At 43.3% G+C, this 12,408-nt stretch overlaps 1 protein-coding gene across 1 annotated transcript in view; it reads right to left on the bottom strand.

Moving 5' to 3' along the window:
• The window catches only part of FBXO42 (F-box protein 42), a 96,608-nt gene extending 85,447 nt beyond the window's left edge, over window positions 1–11,161 (bottom strand). The window contains exon 1 of the mRNA XM_058718944.1: window positions 10,956–11,161. The gene's annotated coding sequence lies outside the window, so the exon portion shown is untranslated. The remainder of the gene's footprint in view (window positions 1–10,955) is intronic.
• Between the last annotated feature and the right edge of the window lie 1,247 nt (window positions 11,162–12,408).

Raw genomic sequence — 12,408 nt, 5'->3', positions numbered from 1 at the left:
TTTAAAAATATTTTTAAAAATTAAAAAATGGCTAATAAAATTTCCAGAAAAAATATAAAATATAGCAGGAGATCTTAGAGATCATAGAGCAACTGAACCCTTATTTTACCAGTGAGGAGAAACTGAGGTCAGAAAACATGCAACTTCCTAAGGGAACAAAACAGAACCTGTGTCTCAGTGCTCCTTCTAACACACCATACCAAGATCTATTTTCAAAAGAGCAGCAGTAAAGCATTCCTTACTGATGTTTATCAAAGACTGACTAGAACAAATCCAGCACATCCACATAACAAAAATGCTGTGAAAATGATTAAGGATTACCTGCCCCGTTATGACAAGATCACTAAGACACAGCAAGAAAGGTGCTGAATAGTGTACATAATACGGCAACCTTTTGTGTAAGAAAGGAGTAAAAAGAATATATGCAGATATTTGCGGATTCTTGCCCCTCCCCCCCAAAAAAAACCCTGAAAAGGCTAAACTAAGAACTAACAAAACTTAGGGGTAAGAGGACAGTCCAGGCCCCAACCATGTGGCACATCTTGGCAAGTCCTCCTCAGGGTCCCAGCTCTGCAAGTGGCAGCATGCTTGAGGTGGTGACCCCTCCTCCATATTCTTCAAAAGTTCTGGTAACACCACGTACCCCTGAAGTTCCCCTGACTCTTGAGATAATACTTTCATCCTACAGGTATGAATCTCTAAGCTACACCCGACTCTCTTTTTACTGTCTTGCATCACAAATTCTCCACATTAAATCTCCTCTATTTGAATACCCAGTACGTTTTCCATTCTCTTGACTGGATCTTGACAGAATGTTAAGGGCAAAAAGAATCACAAAGGAATCTTAAATTTGCCTCAGTAATTTCGTTAGAATATAGATACTATCTATTTTTTAATTTCTTATGTCTATTGGAAGAGAAAGCAAATAATAAATGTGAACAGTACTTAAAAACCAAGATTTCCAGTTAAAGAGAGACAAATATAAAATCTAAAGAAAAAAACCCTGCAATACGTTCAAATTAAACTGGAAATATCAATATGAAGTTCTCATTTCTAAAAAAACAAAACAAAACACATTTTCCAAGTCGGCCCATCTAAAGGACCCAGAAATAATGAAGACCCAGTCTCGATGAGCATCCCTAGCACTCAGATCTTGGGTTTCTAGTGGCATTCCCTATAAACGAAACTAGGCCTTCCTAGAAAAATGACTGATTTTAGGTCAAGGACAGGAAAAGTACAAGGTGAATCTGGGATATCTTGCTGTGACTGAAAACAATCCAAAGACCAGGGAGAGCATTAGCATCAAAAAAACTAATAATGGCCGCAACTAAGTGTGAAATAATGAATAAATAAAAATCCATGTACCTACAGTGATGCAGAAAAAAGCAGAGAAACTTACTTGCCACCACTGGGATAACCAATTGTTTACTAAGAAAATCTACAGTGAAAAGCAAAGAATTAAACACTCTACCTGATTAGGAGAGATTTTTAGTAGCTCATTCTCATTTGGTGGTTCCTTGTCAGCTAATAAGTGTGGAAGGAAGAGTAATAATATCATCCTTCTCCAACCTCCAATGAAACAACTGATTCAAAACAAGGATCATTAATGGATGCTAAAACCAACAAGTGAAAGACAGGTGAGAAACAGTTTACTTACATTATGTTAAATTGCCACCCATAGATTACCTGATCACTGTAAAGGGAAAGCTTTACAATACAAAGATCAAGATTTTCACATTAACCAAGTGACCAAATTTTGCATCATTATCATGGAAAAACATGACATCTAGTTTGATGTGAGTATAGGGTATGACAAAGGATTGCAGATATAAATATAATCAAGCCTTTAGAGTTGTCTTAAAAGGGGATAAAGTAGTTAAATGACACAAGGAAACACTAAGACAAATCACAAATGTGGAAACGTCTATCAGAGAACCAGACTGGTATCTTCAAAAACCCAATGTCATTTAGGGAAAGAAAAGGGGAGAGGGGTGTCAATGGGGGGTGGGCTGTTTTAGATTAAGAAGCAAAAACTCAGTAACAGCCAAATGCAATTTAGGAATCCTCATTGGTTCCTGGTTCCTACTTTAGTCCTCTGCAGTTGTGTTCTCTCTGTCCCCAAAACTGAACACTAAACATTCAGCCTTGTGTCTTCCAGCCTGAATATTACCCTTTTACGGAGGCCTTCTCTAAACCACCTAATCTTTTTAAAAATATATTGTCAAATTGACTTACACACAAAACCAAGAGCTCATCCCAACAAGTGCCCTCCTCCTTGGGGCGCCTGGGTGGCGCAGTCGGTTGGGCGTCCGACTTCAGCCAGGTCACGATCTCGCGGTCCGTGAGTTCGAGCCCCGCGTCAGGCTCTGGGCTGATGGCTCGGAGCCTGGAACCTGTTTCCGATTCTGTGTCTCCCTCTCTCTCTGCCCCTCCCCTGTTCATGCTCTGTCTCTCTCTGTCCAAAAATAAATAAAAAACGTTGAAAAAAAAAAATTTATAAAAAAAAAACAAGTGCCCTCCTCAATGCCCATCACCCACTTTCCCCTCTCCCCCAACCCCCATCCACCCTCAGTTCTCTGTATTTAAGAGTCTCTTATGGTTTGCCTCCCTCCCTCTCTGTAACTTTCCCCCCCCCCTTCACCTCCCCCATGGTCTTCTGTTAAGTTTCTCAAGATCTACATATGAGTGAAAACATATGGTGTCTGTCTTTCTCTGACTCATCTCACTTAGCATAATACCCTCCAATCCCATCCACATTGCTACAAGTGGCCAGATTTCATTCTTTCTCATTGCCAAGTAGTATTCCATTGTGTATATAAACCACATCTTCTTTATCCATTCATCAGTTGATGGATATTTAGGCTCTTTCCATAATTTGGCTATTGTTGCAAGTGCTACTATAAACATTGGGGTACATGTGCCCCTATGCATCAGCACTCCTGTATCCCTTGGGTAAATTCCTAGCGGTGCTATTGCTGGGTCATAGGGTACTTTTTTTTGTCTGTTTTTGTTTTAACATTTATTTATTATTGAGCAACAGAGGGAGACAGAGCATGAGCATGGGAGGGGCTGAGAGATGGGGAGACACAGAATCCAAAGCAGGCTCCAGGCTCTGAGCTGTCAGCACAGAGCCCGACACAGGGCTCAAACCCACAAACCACAAGATCATGACCTGAGCCAAAGTGGGATGCTTAACCAACTGAGCCACCCAGGCGCCCCAGGGTAGTTCTATTTTTAATTTTTTGAGGAACCTCCACACTGTTGTCCAGAACGGTAAACCACCCAATCTCAGTCTTCCCCTTCTACTCCATGTCATTACCCACATCCCCCTGTTTTATTTTCTGTGTTGTAATTACTATCAGAAATTTTGTTCACTCATTAATTGGTTTCTCCAATCTCAAAAGTAAGATCCAGGAAATCAGAGACCTTGCCTGTTTTGTATATCGTATCCCTGCTACCTTGAACCATGCCTATCCCATTATAGCATTCAATGGCAAAAAGGCAAGAAAGATTCAACAGATACTTGGGATCACACAATATCTCAGAAAACTCATGAGGAACATAAATCTGTAAGAATCAAAAGTATATTCTAAATGAATATCTGAGTGCCTAATACATAAGCACTAAATGTGCCAACAGGGCACTAAAAATATTACATATGAATTACACTGTATGATATATCCCTTTTAAGCTATTTGGCAGAAATTAATTAGCACAATAATTTTCATTTTGGATATTAACTTTAACCTAATTGTGCAAGGACAAGTGGTTCAGTGGTATAGCATACAGGAGACACTATACAGAGCTGCAGACAGTAGTTAATGAAAAAGGAAAAAAAGAAGGCTCCCTACCTGGGAAGATGAATGTTCTTGTACAAATGAGCATAATATACACAAGAGGCAAGGCAAGGTACAATGAAGGTCAGAGAGTTCAAAAGATAAGTAGAGGAAAGAGGCAATGAGTTACCATGTGTTTTTTTTTAAGATTTTTTTTTAATGTTTATTTATTTATTTTTGAGAGATAGTGCAAGTGGGAAAGGGACAGAGAAAGACACACACACACACACACACACACACACACACACACACACAGAATCCGAAGCAGGCTCCAGGCTCTGAGCTGTCAGCACAGAGCCCTACACAGGGCTTGAACTCGTGAACCACAAGATCATAACCTAAGCCAAAGTTGGATGCTTAATCAATTGAGCCACCCAGGAGCCCTAGCTATTTATTTTTTTAACTTCTACAACCAACCTGGGGCTCGAACTCACAATCCCAAGATCAAGAGCCGCATGCTCTACCAACTGGGTCAGCCAGGCACCCCTCCCTGTCCCAGTTTCGATGTTCCATAAAAACAGCATAATAGGGGTGCCTGGGTGGTTCAGTTGGTTGAGCATCCGACTCTTGATTTCGGCTTGGGTCATGATCTTGTGGTTGTGGGATCCAGCCTCCCAGACATGTGCGCATGCACACTGTGTGTGTGTGTCTCAAAATAAACATTAAAAAAAGCAATATAATAACGTCTAAGATTTGGATGTTTACTCTTTGCTAAGCAATGTGCTAAGATGATCACATACATTCCCACGTTTAATTGTCCCACAACATAGGTATCAGTATCCTCATTTTATAGATGAAAAGCAGAGAAGCTAAGGTCCATATCTAAGGAAAGAAGAACTATGAGCCTGAGTCAACCTAGGACCAAAGCCTAGGATCTTAATTACTATGTTAAAATAAATGGTTATCAGGCCATCCTACAGAGCATATATAAACTATTAAATTACCTTTTTAAAAATTGTTATTGTGATAATACATACATAACATACATACACACCATCTTAACTGCTTTTAGGACACCTGGGTGGCTCCGTCGGTTAAGTGTCCGACTTCAACTTAGGTTATGGTCTCACAGTTCATGGGTTCAAGCCCCGCCTCGGACTATGTGCTGACTGTGCAGAGCCTGCTTGGGATTTTCTCTCTCCCTCTCTCTGCCCCTCTCCAATGAGTGTGTATGCTCTCTCGCTCTCTCTCAAAATAAATAAACTTTTAAAAAAATCAATCTTTCTCCAAACAATGCACCAAGAGGTTCATTCTGGAAAAAAATTCCTGTTCCCAATTAGCAACATGAATCAAGGCTTTATTTATTTTTTTTTTAACTTATTTATTTACTTAGAGAGAAAGAGTACACGGACAGGAGCAGCAGAGAGAGAGGGAGAGAGTGAGAATCCCAAGCAGGCTCTGCACTGTCAGCACAAAGCCCAACACGGGGTTCAAAGTCATGAGCTGTGAGATCATGATCTGAGCTGAAGTTGGACGCTTAACCAACTGAGCCACCCAGGAACCAGGCACCCTACATGAACCAAGCATTTAAAATGAGAATAACAAGGGATGCCTGGATGGCTCAGTCGGTTAAGTGTCTGACTTCGGCTCAGGTCATGATCTCGTGGTTTATGACTTTGAGCCCCTTGTTTGGCTCTGCACTGACAGCTCAGAGCCTGGAGTCTGCTTCAGATTCAGTGTCTCCCTCTCTCTCTCTGCCCCTCCCTGACTCACGCTCTGTTTCTCTCTCTCTCTCTCTCTCAAAAATAAACAAACATTAAAAAAAAATTTAAATAAAATGAGAATAACATGGGAAACACAAATTTGGAAATAATGTCATACCAATGAATTCCTTAAAATAGTTGAAATAAAAATATCCTAAATAGGGGCACCTGGCTGGCTCAGTTGGTAAAGCATGTGACACTTGATCTCAGGGTCATGAGTTCAAGCCCCACATTGGGCATAGAGCTTATGTAAAAATTAAAAAAAATTTTAAAGTATCCTTGGGGCGCCTGAGTGACTTAGTCAGTTATGTGTCCAACTCTTGATCTCGGCTCAGGTGATCAGACCACAGTTTGTGGAATTGAGCCCCAAATCAGGTTCCGGGCTGATGGTGTGGAGCCTGCTTGAGATTCTCTCTCTCTCCCTCTCTGCCCCTCTCCTGCATTCTCTTTCTCTCAAAAATAAATAAATAGAGCACCTGGTTGGCTAATCCAACCAACTCTAATCGAGTGTCCAACTCTCGATTTCAGCCTGGGTCATGATCTCATGGTTCGTGGCTTTGAGCCCCGCATCAGGCTTCACACTGATGGTGTGGAGCCTGCTTATGGTTCTTTCTCTCCCTCTCTCTACCCCTTCAGTGCTCTCGCTCTCGCTCTCTCTCAAAATAAATAAACTATAAAAATAAATAAACTTTTAAAAAAGGTATCCAAAATATTGAATATTCTAGAGGAATATTAATAGCTGAAATGTAAATCTTGTTTGCCTTTATTGAAATTAACTGAACTACCTCAAATTTATTTATTACTGGAAGATAAAATAACTTACTGTCCAGAAAAGTAAAATTTTATGTAAAAATTTATGAGCAACCAATATTTTATATAATATCTGTATATTTATCATAAGTAAGCAAGCATCAAAGCACCACAAGATTACTTCCACTTTGGAAGCAAAACATAGTGACACTGGAAAAAATTAAATTAAAAACTTGGAAGAAGGGGCACTTGGGTGGCTCAGTTGGTTAAGCATCCAACTCTTGGTTTCAGCTCAGGTCATGATCTCATGGTTTCGTGGGCTCTGTGCTGACCGTGTAGAGCCTGCGTGGGATTCTCTCTTTTCTCCCTCTCTCTCCACCCCTCCTCAATTTGTGCTGTCTCTGTCTCTCTCTAAATAATTTTTTTTAAAATTTTAATTAAATAAATAAGTAAATAAAAACTTGGGAGAAAACTTTACAAATTAAAAAATAGAAATTCCAGGGGCGCCTGGGTGGCTCAGTCGGTTGAGCGTCTGACTTTGGCTCAGCTCATGATCTCACAGGTCATGGGTTTGAGCCCTGCATCGGGCTCTGTGCAGACAGTGCAGAGCCAGGAGCCTGCTTCGGATTCTGTGTCTCCCTCTCTCTCTGCCCCTCCCCTGCTCATGCTGTCTCTCTCCGTCTCTCAAAAAAATAAATAAATGTAAAAAAAAAATTTTTTTTTTTAAAATAGAAATTCCATACAGAACAAATCAAAATTCAAAGCAAATTTGCCTTTTTTTTTTTTAATTTTTTTAACGTTTATTTATTTTTGAGACAGAGAGAGACAGAGCATGAACGGGGGAGGGTCAGAGAGAGGGAGACACAGAATCTGAAACAGGCTCCAGGCTCTGAGCTGTCAGCACAGAGCCCGACGCGAGGCTCGAACCCACGGACCGTGAGATCATGACCTGAGCCGAAGTCGGCCGCTTAACCGACTGAGCCACCCAGGCGCCCTGCAAATTTGCCTCCTAATACATGCATGAGTAAGGAAGTGTAAAATTAAACTACAGGAATACCATTAAGTCATAATTTTATAAGACATTTAGAAGGTCACTAAAAACAATTTAGTTTTTTATTCAACACTTTTTTTTTTTTTTTGGCTTACAGTAAGCTATATGCCCAATGTGGGGCTTGAACTCACAACCCCAAAGTCAAGAGTTGCATGCTCTTCCAAATGATCCAGCCAGGTGCCCCAATACTGGGCAATTTTTTAAAAATACTTTATTTTTGTAAAGCAATCTCTACACCCAACATGGGGCTGGAACTCACAATCCCAAGATCAAGAATCCCATGCTCTACCAACTGAGCCAGCTAGGCACCCCTGGGCAACTTTTAAATGACTTGTCCATTGTCCTTGTACATGTAACAAACTCACAATTACAAAAAAAATAAGTGAACACATCACCTTCACTTTTCTGTCAACCACAGCATTAAAGCCCTCATTTTTAGTGTTGAGTGTTTACATGGTAACATGTAAACATGAGTGTTACCAAATTGTAAATATTCAATTAATATTGCACCAAAGATTCTACACATCCAAAAACTCAAAATTTTTGCAATATATGGGACAACACGCTTAATTAATTATAAAACGACCACAGTACTAAGATGAGGAACTGTATTGGGATGCAGAAACTCAGTATCACAGATTCTAAGCAATCTCAATCTACATGAGTAGATTCTATAAAATAGCTTAGTATAGTTATGGTTTAAATTATCAACTTCACCTGAAAAGGCAAAGGACTTTCTCCCTTAATTTATTACTGGGAGAAGGGAGACAGTACCAATAACCACTTATAATCAATATTCCAAGGGACTCACAACTAAACATTAACCAAACATGATCAAACGAAAATCAAACAGTACTTCTTGTGCCAGTTTAGAAAACAAAAACAAAAACAAAAACAGCACCACTCTAACGTTGTCACCATTCAGTAATCTGAGATCTTTTAACTGCAGCTGCAATGTTTGTGTTTGCTGCCTGGCGTATGACTCACTCTCAGGTTCTCCCAAGACTCTGTTGGATTTTTGAGAATGCAGAAATCATACCTGGGGCATACTGTGTGGGAGGTGTCATGACACTGAATGAATAAAAGGGGGAAAGAACTCATGCTAAAAAAAATTTTAAGGTCTTAATAAAAGCAAGTCACTCACAAAAGGCAGATTTTTCTGCAGCAACAGGAAAGAATGGGGAGTAATCCTGGTCCTGAGAAGCCTTCCTTGACTCCCTTGGTTGGATTTTGTGCACTTCTCACTTCTTACACTACAATATACTTAACCAGTTTCCTTGTCTGGCTCCCCAACCAGACTATAGGCAACTTGAGATCAGAAGGTGTCTTATCTTAGAATCATTAGTGCCTACTTCCCAAAATGCCCAGCATATTTAGAGGGCCCTCGGTAGGGATTTTCATGAAAACGATCATTGAATAATCAATCTTACGTTTACCTTTTATTTTACAAAAAACTTTCACAAAACATCACCTCTTTTGACTCACGTAACAATCTTGGGGGTGGAAAAGGCATTAGTTAACCAGACAGCTTCTGGTTTTATAAAGAATTGTTAATGCACAGACTAAAACAACCCTGAAATCACAAAAGATAATCACGTATGTGTTCATCTTTGAAATACCTTCTCCTTGGGACCTCAATATTCTTGTAAAACCCAGAGGTTTTACTAGCATTTTCCGTGTCTGCTCTTCATAATAGGTAGGAATCACACACCGCCCTGAATCTTCCAGGAGAGTTTTAACTACATAAAGCAGTGTTACACAAAGGCTCTTAGAAATCAGACAGTAAAGAGCATCCTAAGCTATTTTTTTTCCCCTGATCCTATTCTTTTTGTGACTCTGGAAGGGTAAAGAATTGCAAAAGGCAAAACGCTGGAGAATGAATGATGTCATGGATGTCATGAAGTTGCATCAATACCTGGTGATGATTTAGCACAACAATGCAACACATTATGCCAAGATGCATAATGTCAAACGATCGGGATCTTTTACTGCATTAATTTCATGACTCTTCATTAGCAAATTGAAATGTAAAGTGGCTCTCAAATTTTCTATGATGAAGACATTATCTGCTCACGTTTATGTCCTTATGGAAGGCACTAAGAAAATCTACAAATTTCTACGGGAAAGGCTTTAAGGAAAAAAAAACAGACAAAGAATTAGCTAATATTAAACTGAACAGTTGTCATTTTAACAATTAAAAGCTTTTTGAAGTAAAGGAAACATCCGTGGTCGACACAGATTAAGATTCATACTGGGTTTGTCAAAAGCAAACAGTTTACAGGGTATAAAATGACAACACACAATACAAAGGACACCCAATCAGATTAGACACATGAATATGCACAAAGTTAGGAATTTGACACAGAGAGTCACTACTCGCTGTAAAAGCTACAGGATGCATTTTATTTCTTTTTTTTTTTTCAGGATTCATTGTAAATATTCAGTTCTAAATGGGGCATTTCCCCCTCTAATTTCCTTCTCCCTTTACCTATGATGTCATCATTTTAAACATAAGCAAAGCAAATTTAAGTTACAAAGGTAGTCGGTGTGTCCAAGCCCAAAGCCATCGCCTCAACAAACGCCCATATAGCACAATTGTAACTGATTCCATCATCCTTCAAGGAAGAGACCACAAGGCTTCAAACCGGCTTCCCAGCGTGAGATAAACGAAATCAAAATCTCCAAATTAGCAATTGCACAACAACAAAAACTTACTCTCAGAAAGGAATAACAGGCATAGCACAAGGCCCCTGCCAGCAAATGAGAACTGGTAAGGTTGTCTGAATCTTCACCCCGAGCAATCAGAACCCCACCATCGAAACTCCGAAGACTTCGGCAATTAAGAAAAGCAGCTTTTATTTTCCTAATAAAATCCGGGGAGATTTAACAGACAAAAAGCAACCGGCTACGCCGAATCCCCAAAATACAAAGCTTTCAAACAAACGAAGGCTTCGTTAGCACCTAAGTGAGCCTGCAGAGACCACGAAGATCTCAGACCGGGCTGTTCTCCGCTTACAGATCCGTTCCCACCCTGCACCGTCCCCTTTGCACAATTCTCACAGTCACAACGTGGATGGCTGTCTCAATCAAGGAGACCCGCGGTTCCCACTTCGCCGGAGGAACCCTCGAAAAGCTAGGCGGTGAGACCGGCTGCTTGCGTCTAATTTTTCAAAGCCAGTTCCAAAATCTTTCCTTTGCAGCTTCAGCTTCAAAGACGCTGGCCCCCTCGCCGCAGCCCCAATTTTGGAAGGCACCGGGCTCCGGCTCCTCAGCGCAAGGGGTTACGGGATTCCGGGGCTGGGCGAAAGATTATCTGACACCCTTACAGCCATCCTTGCTCCGGTCTTATCCCCTTTCGTGGCCCCGGCGAGGGGACGTGGACCGCCCTGCTTGAGGAGAGGGGCCGGGTGGAAAGGGGCACTCCTCCTCCCTGCCCAACCCAGGGAGGCCGAGGATGACGACAGCAAGGCCCCCAGGCCAGCCAGCCCCGACCCCCGCGCAGGATGCGCGTCCAGCGCGGGACCCGGGACGCCCCCTGCCCCCTGCGGGCCTGGGGCATAAAGGGCAGAAGGCGCCGGCTCCCCGCCGCGGCCCCAGGAGGGGGAGAGGCCTCACCTGGCCCAGCCCGCGCCACGCTCTCGGGTTCGCGCCGCTGGCGACGGCGATGAGGGAGCCGGGCACAGGGCCAGAGCAGAGGCGCTTCGTCTCAGGCCGCGCTTGCCGCACTCAAGCCCCTCACAGCTGGCGGGACCCCGAACCGCCCGGAGCCGCCATCTTCCTCCACTCAAACGCCGCCGCCGCCGCCGCTGCTCTGGCCAGGAGAAGACAGCGCGGAATGCGCATGCGCTGGGGGCCGGCGCGGAGGATGCGCTCGCACAGACGTCAGCGCGGCGGCCCCGCGCGAGGCGGCCTAATGGTGCGGCCATGTTGGGAAGGGTTGCGGTCCTGGGCAGAGGTTCTCCAGAGGTTAGAACGCCGCCTGGGGGTGTGAAGCTGGAGTGAATGAAGGGTCGCGCTTCTGCGCCCGCCTTCCTTGGGTCCCTGGAACCGACCTCAGAGCTGCACCCACCCTCTCTGGCACTGCCTAGGGGCAACCGGGCAGTTTTCCCAGAGGCTTGGGACTGATAGACCCCTGACCTGGAATTAACTCATTTGGACCCCCGGAGGCCTGATAAGAGCAAGGGAGGGCAGTGGTGAATGGAAGTACTCTCGGATGTCAACTGAAGAAGGGAAACAACGTGCCTTGATCGGGCAGTCGAAGTGTCCCTTAACGGAAGCAACCACTGTGTGACTTGTTCCTACAGCTCCATTTATCAGATGAGGAAAACTGAGGTGCAAAGTAGTATGAGTATGTTTTCTCAAGGCCACACATCTGAGGGGCAGGGTGAGGGTGGGGGAAGCAAGACAGAATTGGGACTTAGGCATATATGATTCACAAGCTCCGGTACTTTACCGTATCACTGTCACCAGGCGGCGGGGGCCAGCAAAGTACCCCTTCCGAGGGAGCAACCTGGTGTGTAGGTCAGAATCTTCATGAACTCATGCGTGGTCTAAGGAAATGCCAGCGATACAGAGCCCAAGGGTTTCAGTCTACACCCCTTGTAGCTGAGACTGGAGGAATCTTAAGCTGCCAGCCCACCACTCTGGAATAAAGTGGACCTTCTGGGATACCTCTTAGGACGTAGGTCTGGGTCAGAACCCAGGTCCCCTCTCAAGTAGGGAGGGCAAGGTGCTACTGAGGAGCCTTGGGTCAGCCTCAGAAAGCACTGGATCTGTGTTCCTCAAACTTGAATAATGCAGAAACCCCTGGGGATACACTCACCGAATCCCAGTATGAGAAATACCGATTTAAGAAACTCAAGTCTTGGGGTGCCTGGGTGGCTCAGTCGGTTAAGCGGCCGACTTCGGCTCAGGTCACGATCTCGCGGTCCGTGAGTTCGAGCCCCACGTCGGGCTCTGTGCTGACAGCTTAGAGCCTGGAGCCTGTTTCAGATTCTGTGTCTCCCTCTCTCTCTGCCCCTCCCCCGTTCATGCTCTGTCTCTGTCTCAAAAATAAATAAAACGTTAA

This window comes from Neofelis nebulosa, chromosome 2 (assembly GCF_028018385.1).
Source record: "Neofelis nebulosa isolate mNeoNeb1 chromosome 2, mNeoNeb1.pri, whole genome shotgun sequence".
Taxonomy (NCBI): Eukaryota; Metazoa; Chordata; class Mammalia; order Carnivora; family Felidae; genus Neofelis; species Neofelis nebulosa.
The sequence above is the reverse complement of the archived record's forward strand: the minus strand, read 5'-3'. Positions and strand labels throughout refer to the sequence as shown.